Source organism: Diabrotica undecimpunctata, chromosome 9 (assembly GCF_040954645.1).
Source record: "Diabrotica undecimpunctata isolate CICGRU chromosome 9, icDiaUnde3, whole genome shotgun sequence".
Classification (NCBI taxonomy): Eukaryota; Metazoa; Arthropoda; class Insecta; order Coleoptera; family Chrysomelidae; genus Diabrotica; species Diabrotica undecimpunctata.
The window spans coordinates 111,171,188-111,182,459 of NC_092811.1; the positions used below are offsets into that span (position 1 = coordinate 111,171,188).

Here is an 11,272-nt window from a genome sequence, read left to right on the forward strand (position 1 = left end):
GTTTGGACACCTATTGAGAATACCTGACAAACGCTGGCCCCAAAAACTTCGTTGAGTGATGGAATCGTGAGGTTTGGAGGAGGAGTATGCCTTGGACCGGAAGGATTAGCAGAGAAGAACGGGAATACGGCGATCGCCGTCTCCAAAATGTATTGTATTTACAAGTTGGATTAATGTCAAACGTCAATAAACTTAGTTTAGCCTTTAATTGTGGCTTATTCATATCAAAATAGTAATTACTTTAAAATGGCACAAAAAAATAGCTTCAGAACAATAGATAAGATCTAGATAAGAGAAGGGAGTGTTCTAAAAATGTCGTCATCCTTACAGCGGCCACCCCACTTTAGGACCTACGGTACGTGCGACAGTCAACTGCGGACAAGTAAAAAGAGGTTGGATTTAGTTGGTAGACAGGATAAGACATATACCTGTATCTTTGGCACTGCTATCTTTAGTACTTTAAACTAAACCCTAAATTTTAGGGACAAATTTTAGGTAGCATAAAAAAATTCAAACCCCCCCCCCCTCAGAAAAATTCTGGGTGCGCCACTGCCTCAATTACCTCACCAACCTTGTATGACAAACAAAAAGAAACTTAGATCATGGAAAGAAGGAAAAAGAGGTTTAAAGAGTGAAAAACTTTCGAGAGCCAATGATAGTTTGGATCTTTTTCAAAACGCAATTTCCTTATCTTCTGATAAAAAATCAATTATTACTTCATAAATCATAAGTTTTATCGATTTAAAGAATAGATTTAAATTAAAGCAGAAAATCAGAATTAAACCAAATAATTAGTTTTTGTTCAAAATTCGTATATATACATGTAAAAGGGACAAAAGCATTTAAATTTATTTTATATAAATAATTTTATCTGCCACTATTAGTCTACCATGAAGTTTTCATTATTGTCATTAGCTGTTACTATAATGGTGAGTTAAAATTTAGGCATTGTTATTATTACTTTTTTTTTCAAAAATGACTCAAAACTAGGTCCTTTCGCCTAAAATTATCTATTCCGATTTAAAATTTTATTTTTTTTTATTTCATTTCTATGTATCTTATTCTTCGCAGCTTGATGCTAGTTGGCAACACCTGTCTTAATGGAACACTCATCTAACGCAAGACAGATATTCTGCAATCTTAACCAGGTCTACCGGGGTTACTAACCACAACCACTATGCTTCCATGAATCTTGTAAGAATTGGTATTAGCAACGTAATAGTAGATTTGACCGACTTGAAAAATACTTTTAAGATTTAATTATATAAATTTAATTAATTTTTCGTATACTATTACGGTATTTTAATAGTATTATTTTATTCGGAGCTACGACGAACACAAAAAAACCAAATATCATTAAAATCGGTACAGTTCTCGAGACTTGATAATAATTGTAAACACAGTTGAAAGCTCGAGATTAAAAAAATAGTTAACCAATAGCTCTTTTATTGACTCCAACCCATCCAAAACAGTTATATATTTGTTCCAAACGAGTCACAAGTACTTCTTTTTTCTTATTCTTATAAATATATATATATATATATATATATATATATATATATATATATATATATATATATATATATATACATATATATATATATATATATATATACATATATATATATATATATATATATATATATATATATACATATATATTTATATATACATATATACATATATATATATATATATATATATATATATATATATATATATATATATATATATATATATATTGTTGTGAATTTATTAAAAGGTTCAATATTTATAACACTTACGGATTTAATTTATTTCTTTATTTATATTAACTTATCTGACAATAATTTATTATATCCGTACGTACAAATTCGCGAGCGCGGGTCTTGAGTATTAACTGCCCTCCATATAAAAATGTTGTATTTATATACGAAATCCTGATATACTGGAATAGTCGAGAACATCAAGTTGGAGAATTCACCATAATTTGAATCTAGACTTCCACCGAAATTTCTACAATAAAACAGAATAATTAGTCATAAAAGTTAGGCCAGTATATTTATCGTAACATTGCCCCCCTCTTAAAAGATGGTTCCTCCTGGAACCTTGTCGGGACTGGAACCGGAACTGTATGCTGGTATCGGCAACTGGACCCTCTTTTACAACTTCCAGTTGTATAAAAATGACAAGGGACGGTTTTCTCTCCGCACCAGTAACTATGCGGATTGCAACAGACTAACACCTGGACTTCGGTGTCTTTAAAGATCTCCTCCACCATATTTCGGATAACCCTCCAATCTAATTGGCGGCACTCCAACTTTGGCATGGCTAACTTTTGCACGTCGGACTCTAGTACGTGCTCTCTCAATTGAAGTAAGGCTTCCCATACATCTCGGTAGGTAGGTTGGTCACGGGCACTGTCTTTTGTTACCAGGTAGAAAAGGTAACGTGATGCATCTTGGAGTTTCAAGGTTTTACCGGGAGCTGGCACCTGGCATTGAAGTTCTGCAACTCGACCAAACTTCCTTCGAAAGACGGATGCCAACCCTGGTGCGTCTTTGATACTGGCCGGGATGGTGAGGGCCAGCGAGTAGTCATCGGGGAGCGCGAGTAGATCTTGCTTTTCTTCAGTGGTAACACCATGTCTCGCTTTACCGGTACCTCCATAGGCACCCATGAATTCCTCAAACGTGAGGTCAGACACATCGTGGACTTGGTTTACTTCCACTTCTTCATCTACGTCGTGGTCACCTTCGAAAGACGCCAGCCGGTTATGATGTACTATCATCGGCTTTCCCTTCGGAATCTTGCTTATTCGGTAGATGACATCGTTGATCTTCTCCATAATGAGGTATGGACCTTCCCAAAACTGCTGCAATTTGGGAGAACAACCTTTTCGCTTCTTGGGATTATACAGCCATACTTTGTCGTTCTTCTTAAAGCAACCCTTTTCGGCTTGTGTATCGTACCGTTTCTTCATTCGGTCGCTAGCGATCTGAAGGTGGGAACGGACCAACTCATGTACATCGTCCATTCTTCTTCGTAATTCGATCACATAATCTTCACCTGCTACATCTTCTCCAGGTCGACACCCAAACTCTAGATCACAAGGTAGTCGCATTTCGCGTCCGAATAGGACTTTCGCTGGTGTCTGGCCTGTTGATTCGTTAACAGCAGATCTGTAGGCCATTGTGAAGAACGGAAGGTATTGGTCCCAGTCTCGCTGATGATCGGACACCATCTTTGTCAAATATTTGCCAACTGTCCTATTCATCCGTTCTACCATACCATCAGATTGCGGATGATATGCTGTAGTTCTTGTTTTCTTCATGCCTAGTCTATCACATATTCCTTGGAATAGATCGCTTTCGAAGTTCCTGCCTTGGTCACTATGGATCTCCAAAGGCACTCCAAATCGGCTGATATATTCTTGGATCAACTTATCTGCAACGGTGGCGGCCTTCTGGTCTGGAAGTGCGTAAATCTCGACCCACTTACTGAAGTAATCCATTACTACCAGCATGTACTTGCCTCCATTTTCACTTTCTGGAAATGGCCCAGCGATGTCCAAAGCTATTCTTTCAAACGGGCTTCCAACATTATATTGTCTCATAGGAGCTCTCCTTTTCCGGTGAGGCCCGTTACTCGTAGCACAAATAGTACATTTCTTACACCAGTCTTTTACGTCGTCGGAACTGTTCATCCAATAAAACCGTTCCCGAATTCGCTGAAGGGTTTTCCTTACACCAAAATGCCCTCCCGATGGACTGTCGTGTAACTGACGAAGTACTTCGGCTATTCTGCTCTTTGGGATCACCAACTGTCTTCTTTTCTCTGCACCGTCATCATTTTCCAGGACTCGTTTGAGCAAGCCATCTTCGATGATAAATGAGTCCCACTGGGCCCAATACGTCTTAACTACTGAGCATAGGTTTGATATTTCCTGCCAAGGTGGTCGACGGTTTTCCTCTTTCCATTTTCGGATTTTCTGTATAACTGGATCTCTCTCTTGTTCTTCCCTTATCTTAGTAGGCGTCCAGTCGTCGTTGACAATCGTCGTTCTTAGCACTGCTGCTTCCTTGGATTCCGTTTTGTTGCAGTGGGAACACTCTGCGGGGCATGGCCTTCTGGAAAGAGAATCAGCATTTCTGTGGCTAACTCCGGCTCGGTGCTCAATCTTAAAATCGTATTCTTGGAGTCGTTCGATCCACCTGGCTATCTGACCCTCTGGATTCTTAAACTGCATCAACCACTTAAGGGCGGCATGGTCGGTTCGGATTAAAAACTTCCTTCCATCGAGGTATTGATAGAAGTGCTCTACTGATTTAACTACTGCTAGAAGTTCTCTTCTCGTGACGCAATAATTCCGCTCAGGTTTTGAAAGAACTTTACTAAAATATCCGAGGACTCGTTCCTGTCCTCCTTGAATCTGAGACAGCACTCCTCCAATTCCCACATTACTTGCATCCGTATCTAAGATGAACTCTCCTTCTGGCAGTGGATACCCCAAAATTGGTGCTGTTATTAAATGCTTTTTCAACGTTTCAAAGGCATTTTGGCAGTCTATATCCCAGCGGTATTCTCTTGCTTCCTCTGTAAGTCGCGTTAATGGCTTAGCGATATCTGCAAACTTCTTAATAAACCTCCGGTAGTAAGTACATAGTCCAAGAAAACTTCTCACTTGATGTTTGTCAGTTGGTTTTGGCCATTCCTTAATGGAATCGATTTTTCCCTTATCCACGGCCACTCCTTCTTTACTGACTATATGACCCAGATAATTGACTTTACCTTGAAATAGCTGGCACTTCTTGGGGTTTAGCATCAATTGGGCAGCTTTAAGTCGATTAAAAACGTTTTCTAAATTCCTCAAATGATCTTCGAATGTCTCCCCCAAGACGATTATGTCATCTAAATAAACCAGGTATGTTTTCCAAGATAACCCTCTCAACACATTTTCCATAAGCCTCTCAAATGTCGCAGGAGCATTACAAAGTCCAAATGGCATAACGTTGAATTGCCACAATCCAGATCCTGTGGTGAAGGCTGTCTTTTCTTTATCGACTGGGTCCATTTCTACCTGCCAGTATCCAGACTTCAAATCTAAAGTAGAAAACAATTTACTTCCAGCCAATGTGTCCAATGTGTCATCGATCCGAGGCAGAGGATAACTATCTTTCTTGGTAACGTTGTTCAGCAAACGGTAATCCACACAGAACCTCGTCGTTCCGTCTTTCTTCTTAACCAGGACCACCGGAGAGACCCATGGACTCGTAGAAGGTTCTATCACCCCGTCTTTCTTCATTTCCTGAACAATCGTTTCAGCTTCCTCTCTCTTCGCCTGTGGTAATCGTCGAGCTGTTTGACGAATTGGCTTAGCATTACCAGTATCAATTTTATGCTTAACAACGGTAGTTCTTCCCGTCTTTCCTCCTTTCGGTACGAAAATATCACGATACTGCCGAAGAAATTCCCTTAATTTCCTTTTCTCCATCTGATTTAGAGACTGTCCTGCAACTGCAACCATTTGGTCGAATTTGTCGTTGGAATTATCAGATGTTGTCGCCTGACGAATTATGGATGTCACAGGTACACAAGTTCCTACTTTTGTCTCTTTCTTTATGGTCACTGGGTAGTCGTTGACATTGATAAGTCTCACAGGAATTTCTTTAGCCGAAGTCACCAATTCCTTTCCAATTATGATTCCACGGCCAACCTCATCGTCGTGGTTCCAAGGCTCCATCATAACAGGTCTCCCTTCGTCTACAATTCCCTGTAGTCGCGCTACTATGATCGTTTCGCTTCTCGCAGGCACGACTGTATCTTCTGTAATGGCTGCTTGCACAGTGTTGTCATTATGTGGATGGAGAAATACCTCCTCGTTGCCAACTTTGATTACCTTATTCTTAAAATCCAATTGGAATCCATGCATATTCATTACGTCCATTCCTAATATAACATCCTCTTCGATGTCAGCAACTATAACAGTATGGACAAACTTTTCTGCCCCAATTCCCAATTGTACCTGGATTTCTCCATGAATGTTGGCATTTTCACCTGTAGCGGTCCGAAGTCGTAACCTCGTTGGTAACAGTTTCTTTCGGCTGTTTATAACTGTCGGGCGTATAATGGTTCTGGTCGCTCCGGTATCCACCAACAACGTATGCTTTTTACCATTTATGTCTCCATCTACATATACACTATCTTCACGACATTTCAAAGAAGCTATTAGTATGAGAGGGTCTTTGGAAAAGTTCTGGGTCGAAGCTGCCCCCCTAAGGCTGACCCGTTCTAGTTTTCCTGATGGTGAGTTTCTTGATTTGCGTCGTACCTAGGGTGCTTACAGGAGCTTCGTACGTGTCCTATTTCGCCACAATTCCAGCATCTGATGGTCTTCGTTTTCTTGTATGTCATGCTTTTCATCATATTAACGAGCTGGTCAAGTTTATCTTCATCTCCTTCCTCTTTTACAGTCCTAACTTTACTGTACCCGCCAGAGGCCTGCGTAGCTGACTCGTATTCGAGGGCGGCGGATAGGACATCAACCAGCGTCTTGTGACGAGCTAATCGCAGTGTTCTCTGCATTTCATGATCACGAAGACCATCAATAAACGTTTGAACGGCCAATTTTTCCATCATGTCTTCGGGAGCTGTTGGATAAGCATATCGTACTAATCTGGCAATATCTACCTCATATTCTTGAAGAGCCTCATCTTTCTTCTGTCTACGATTTTTAAGCTGTGACTGATATACATGCTCCAAATGTTCGTGGCCATATCGCATATTTAACCTCTTCTTCAGTTGTTCGAAATCATCGGTCTCCTCTACGGCTATGGTCTGAAGCACATCTAAGGCATCTCCTCGAAGGGCGATAGTCAGGTTTACAGCCTTTTCTTTTTCAGACCATCCATTTGCTCTTGCGGCTGATTCGAACTGTTTCATGTAGTTGTTCCATGATGATTTTCCGTCGAAAGTTGGGACTTTAACATGAATAGAACCTCCACTTCCTTCAAATTTCGGCCGTGTCTCCAACTTAAATTTCGTCTCGTCTTCTTTTATCTCCACTGTAATCGGATTGTTACCTCTCTCTGCTGTCCCTGTTTCCTCCATCTTCTTTTCCATCTCTTTCCATATCTTTTCTTCGAAGGCTAACATATCGGCAGCAACTTGGTTTTTTAATGAAGATATTCTATCGTCCAGGGCAGACATCTCAGAAGTGACTTTAGAGATTTCCGAAGAGATGTTAGCAGAGACTTTGCTTTCCAGCGAAGAAATCTCGTTAGAAACTTTGTTTTCTAATGAGGCGATGTCGCCGGAAACTTTTGAAATATCGCCAGAAACTTTGTTCTCTAATGATGCGATGTCACCAGAAACTTTGGCTACATCACCAGAAACTTTGGCTACATCACCAGAAACTTTGGCTACATCAGAAGAAACTTTCGAAATATCGTCAGAAACTTTGTTTTCTAATTTCGAAATCGACGAGATAACAGCATCTTCAAATATATAAGTCTCTGGATCTAGTCCTTCTTCTAGCAAAGCGTTCTTTAGTCGTTGGACTAACTCAGCCTTTTTTCCGGTAGAAGCTAATTCTCTGTCTTCGAGATGTCTTCTTAAATTCGTCACTGTGAGCTCATAAATCGTAGCCATTTTCACAATTTATTTTACGTATTCACTTGTATTATTATTATAGGTCTAATTTATGTTCGATCCCACTCTGACACCATTTGTTGTGAATTTATTAAAAGGTTCAATATTTATAACACTTACGGATTTAATTTATTTCTTTATTTATATTAACTTATCTGACAATAATTTATTATATCCGTACGTACAAATTCGCGAGCGCGGGTCTTGAGTATTAACTGCCCTCCATATAAAAATGTTGTATTTATATACGAAATCCTGATATACTGGAATAGTCGAGAACATCAAGTTGGAGAATTCACCATAATTTGAATCTAGACTTCCACCGAAATTTCTACAATAAAACAGAATAATTAGTCATAAAAGTTAGGCCAGTATATTTATCGTAACAATATATATATATATATATATATATATATATATATATATATATATATATATATATATATCTCGGTTCATCAGAACCCAGAACAACTCCCTGATTATCGACTGTCATAGAAAACCGCATAGTTCTGGACGTTTCCTCAACTATTGGTCATATCATAGACATTCAATAAAAATCACTTTGCTCAAGCAAATGAAGGCTAGAATTATAGCTATCAGTGATCCTTCTTTCCATCAGAAGAACCTGAGAATCCTGTCTAACCTTTTCATCGACAATTCATACCCAAAACACCTAGTCACCAAGATTTTATTCAGTTCAGTTTTAATCAGTCAAAGTTTTAGCTACTGAATCCAATTACAAAAAAAGACTTTTCTTAGAAATGGCATTCATTGCTCAAAATTCAAACGCAATGAACAAAAGGAGTGACATTAATCAGTTAAGCACTATTTACTCCTACCTATTATATTTGGATACACATTCACAATCCAATGATGTTTCAACAACTGATTCATTGTAAAGTTTCTAGGTTTCGTTATTTCTTATAGTTATCATTATACAATTTTGTTTTTCAACTTAAATACAACCTTTGGTAAATTTTGATGTGTAATAGTAGTAGTACGACATAAGACAAAGAAAATTAGAAGAAGTACAAATTGTCAAATTTGTCACGAAAGACAAATCTCAATAACGTAAGTCTTTTTACAACCTTTACACTCTTAATAGATTTCGAGGATGCTTTACTAACAGTAGCACTTTATTTCAGTTTTTCCTGATGATGAAAATAAACATTTTCGAAAGCTTGAAACTTAGTTAGAAAAGTACACTTACTTCACCGCTGCAAATCCCAATAAACCTCAAAGCTTCGTTTTCTAACGTTGTCAGCAAAGACTTCTTTTCCTTTCCTATATATATATATATATATATATATATATATATATATATATATATATATATATATATATATATATATATATATATATTTATATATACATTGATATTGGCTTTAAAAAACAGAATAGTCAAATTATCACACATAAATAACATCAACAAAGGGTTATTAGAACTTAAAGACATTTTATTAGAGAATTCATACCCAATTAAAATAATTAACTAATTTTTATTTAACAATCCTAATAATAGAATGATTGACATGAATCAAACAAGAGAACCAAATCAACAAATCGTGCAATCTCAATTTACTTTCACGTCACTACCTTACATACCAACATTAACACCCAAACTAACTAAAGTCTTTGCTAACTATTCTGATATTAAAATTGCAACTAAAAATGTTAAAACATTAGCATCATTGTATATAAAAACTAAATCACCTATTAGCATTATGGAAAGCTCAAATGTAGTTTATATAATACCATGCGTAAATTGTGATAGGTCATACATCGGACACACATCTAGAAATCTAATAGGCAGACTAACATCACATAAAAGTGACCTTAGAAATAATAAAAATAAGTGTGCATTAATAGATCATGCAATTAAAAAAAATCATTCATTTAATTTCAATGAAACTAATATATTAAGACGTGAAAACCAATTAAATAAAAGAGAATTCTTAGAAATGGTATGCATAAATAAATATCAATGCGTTAATAAAAAAACTGATATTGATAAACTAAGCAATATCTATAATTACATTCTGTCTTACGAAAATTAATACTATAATTTTCTAATACATATTAGATTTTCTGACTATAATTACTATAATTTCAAAAAATTTAAATATTCATATTTGGCGCCACTTTGTACGTAACCATAATAACAATCAAGAGCTAGTTATCAACAACAAAAAATATAATAAACAGAAACGAGTGTCTTTCTGACATAAATCAAACATCAACATAATTAATGTCATAATGAATTTGTACAAAATTAAATAAAATTAAAATATTGTACTTACATAACTAGATAATTTTAAGAAGTTAAGTTTTAATGTTTTGTAAATTTGAAAATTTAATGGATTAACCTCATGTTGTAAGTTTTTATACTAGTTTTATACAATGCTATTTAATTTTAATTTCATTGTATTTACTGATACCATATTTTAGCATATCCTGAAGAAGCAAATAAATTTTGCGAAAGCTAGATAAGGAACAAAGAGTTTCACTTTCTTGCCCTATTAATGACTGCAACCCCAAAATAAAACTTTATTTTACATAACGTGTCAGTCAATAATACCTAACTACTTATATATATATATATATATATATATATATATATATATATATATATATATATATATATTCTTGTATACTTTCCAGATATTGTTAACAACAGCTGATTCAAAATATTTGCAATCCAGATATCTCCAGGCGTTGTCAGACTGTGACCCGAAGTGTGAGCGTTACGATCCTTGGACTGGTTTCTACTGCGCTTGTTAAAACTGTCGGTTGCACACAATATGACAAGTGACACAATGCAAATAAAAACTGTTACATAAATAAACAAATAAACAAAGAGTTATTAAATAATTTCGTTTTTGTAAGTGGAATAAAATATGCAAGTTTTTATGAAAAATTTGCAACTATAATAGAAAAAAGTAACATAATGCCAGTATAGAAGTTTCACTTCAAAAAAAAGCTTTGCATGCACAATTAAAAGATATTCTTAAAGATATTCCATCAGATGAGAGAGTCATAATGGAAGGTTGGGACTTGTTTTAATGCACATGTAGGTTAATAATGGGACTCTCAGACGTTAAAAGAAGAGGTAAAGGGTATGTGACACTTAATAGAGCAAGTCATTGAAAACAACAGAGGCCTAAAATATCTAAGACCAATACTAGGTGTCCAAGAAATCATCAAAATTAAAGATACCAATAATATGGAAGAGAAGGACAAATATAAAATAAGAAAGGTAGTCGAAGACGTGGACAAAACCTTGTACAGCTTGCAAAGCCAGCCTAATGAATCAACAATAGAAAACGTAAAAAGAAAAATAGAAAACGTGGGATTAGAGGTACTGCAAATTATAGAGGGATTCGAAATATAAAGAGCTTTAAGAGAGCTAAAAAAGAATAAAGCTCCAGGACACGGCAGTATAAGTGCCGAACTCTTGAAATCAAGCAAGACAGTAACAATCCCTGTCCATTTAATAGATGTCTCCATAATAGAAAAATTCCTAAAGACTGGCAGAGTCTAGTAGTACTCTTACATAAAAAGGGGACAAATGGGACCTAAAGAATTATAAATCTATATCGTTGATCAGTCAAGTCTACAAACTGTCTATGACAATTATTAACAA

At 36.2% G+C, this 11,272-nt stretch overlaps 1 long non-coding RNA gene across 1 annotated transcript; it reads left to right on the plus strand.

Moving 5' to 3' along the window:
- Positions 1 to 816: 816 nt before the first annotated feature.
- Positions 817 to 10,500, plus strand: LOC140449867 (uncharacterized). Its single transcript, XR_011951907.1, has 2 exons — positions 817 to 929; positions 10,291 to 10,500. It is a non-coding gene; the product is annotated as an uncharacterized lncRNA (long non-coding RNA).
- Positions 10,501 to 11,272: the final 772 nt, after the last annotated feature.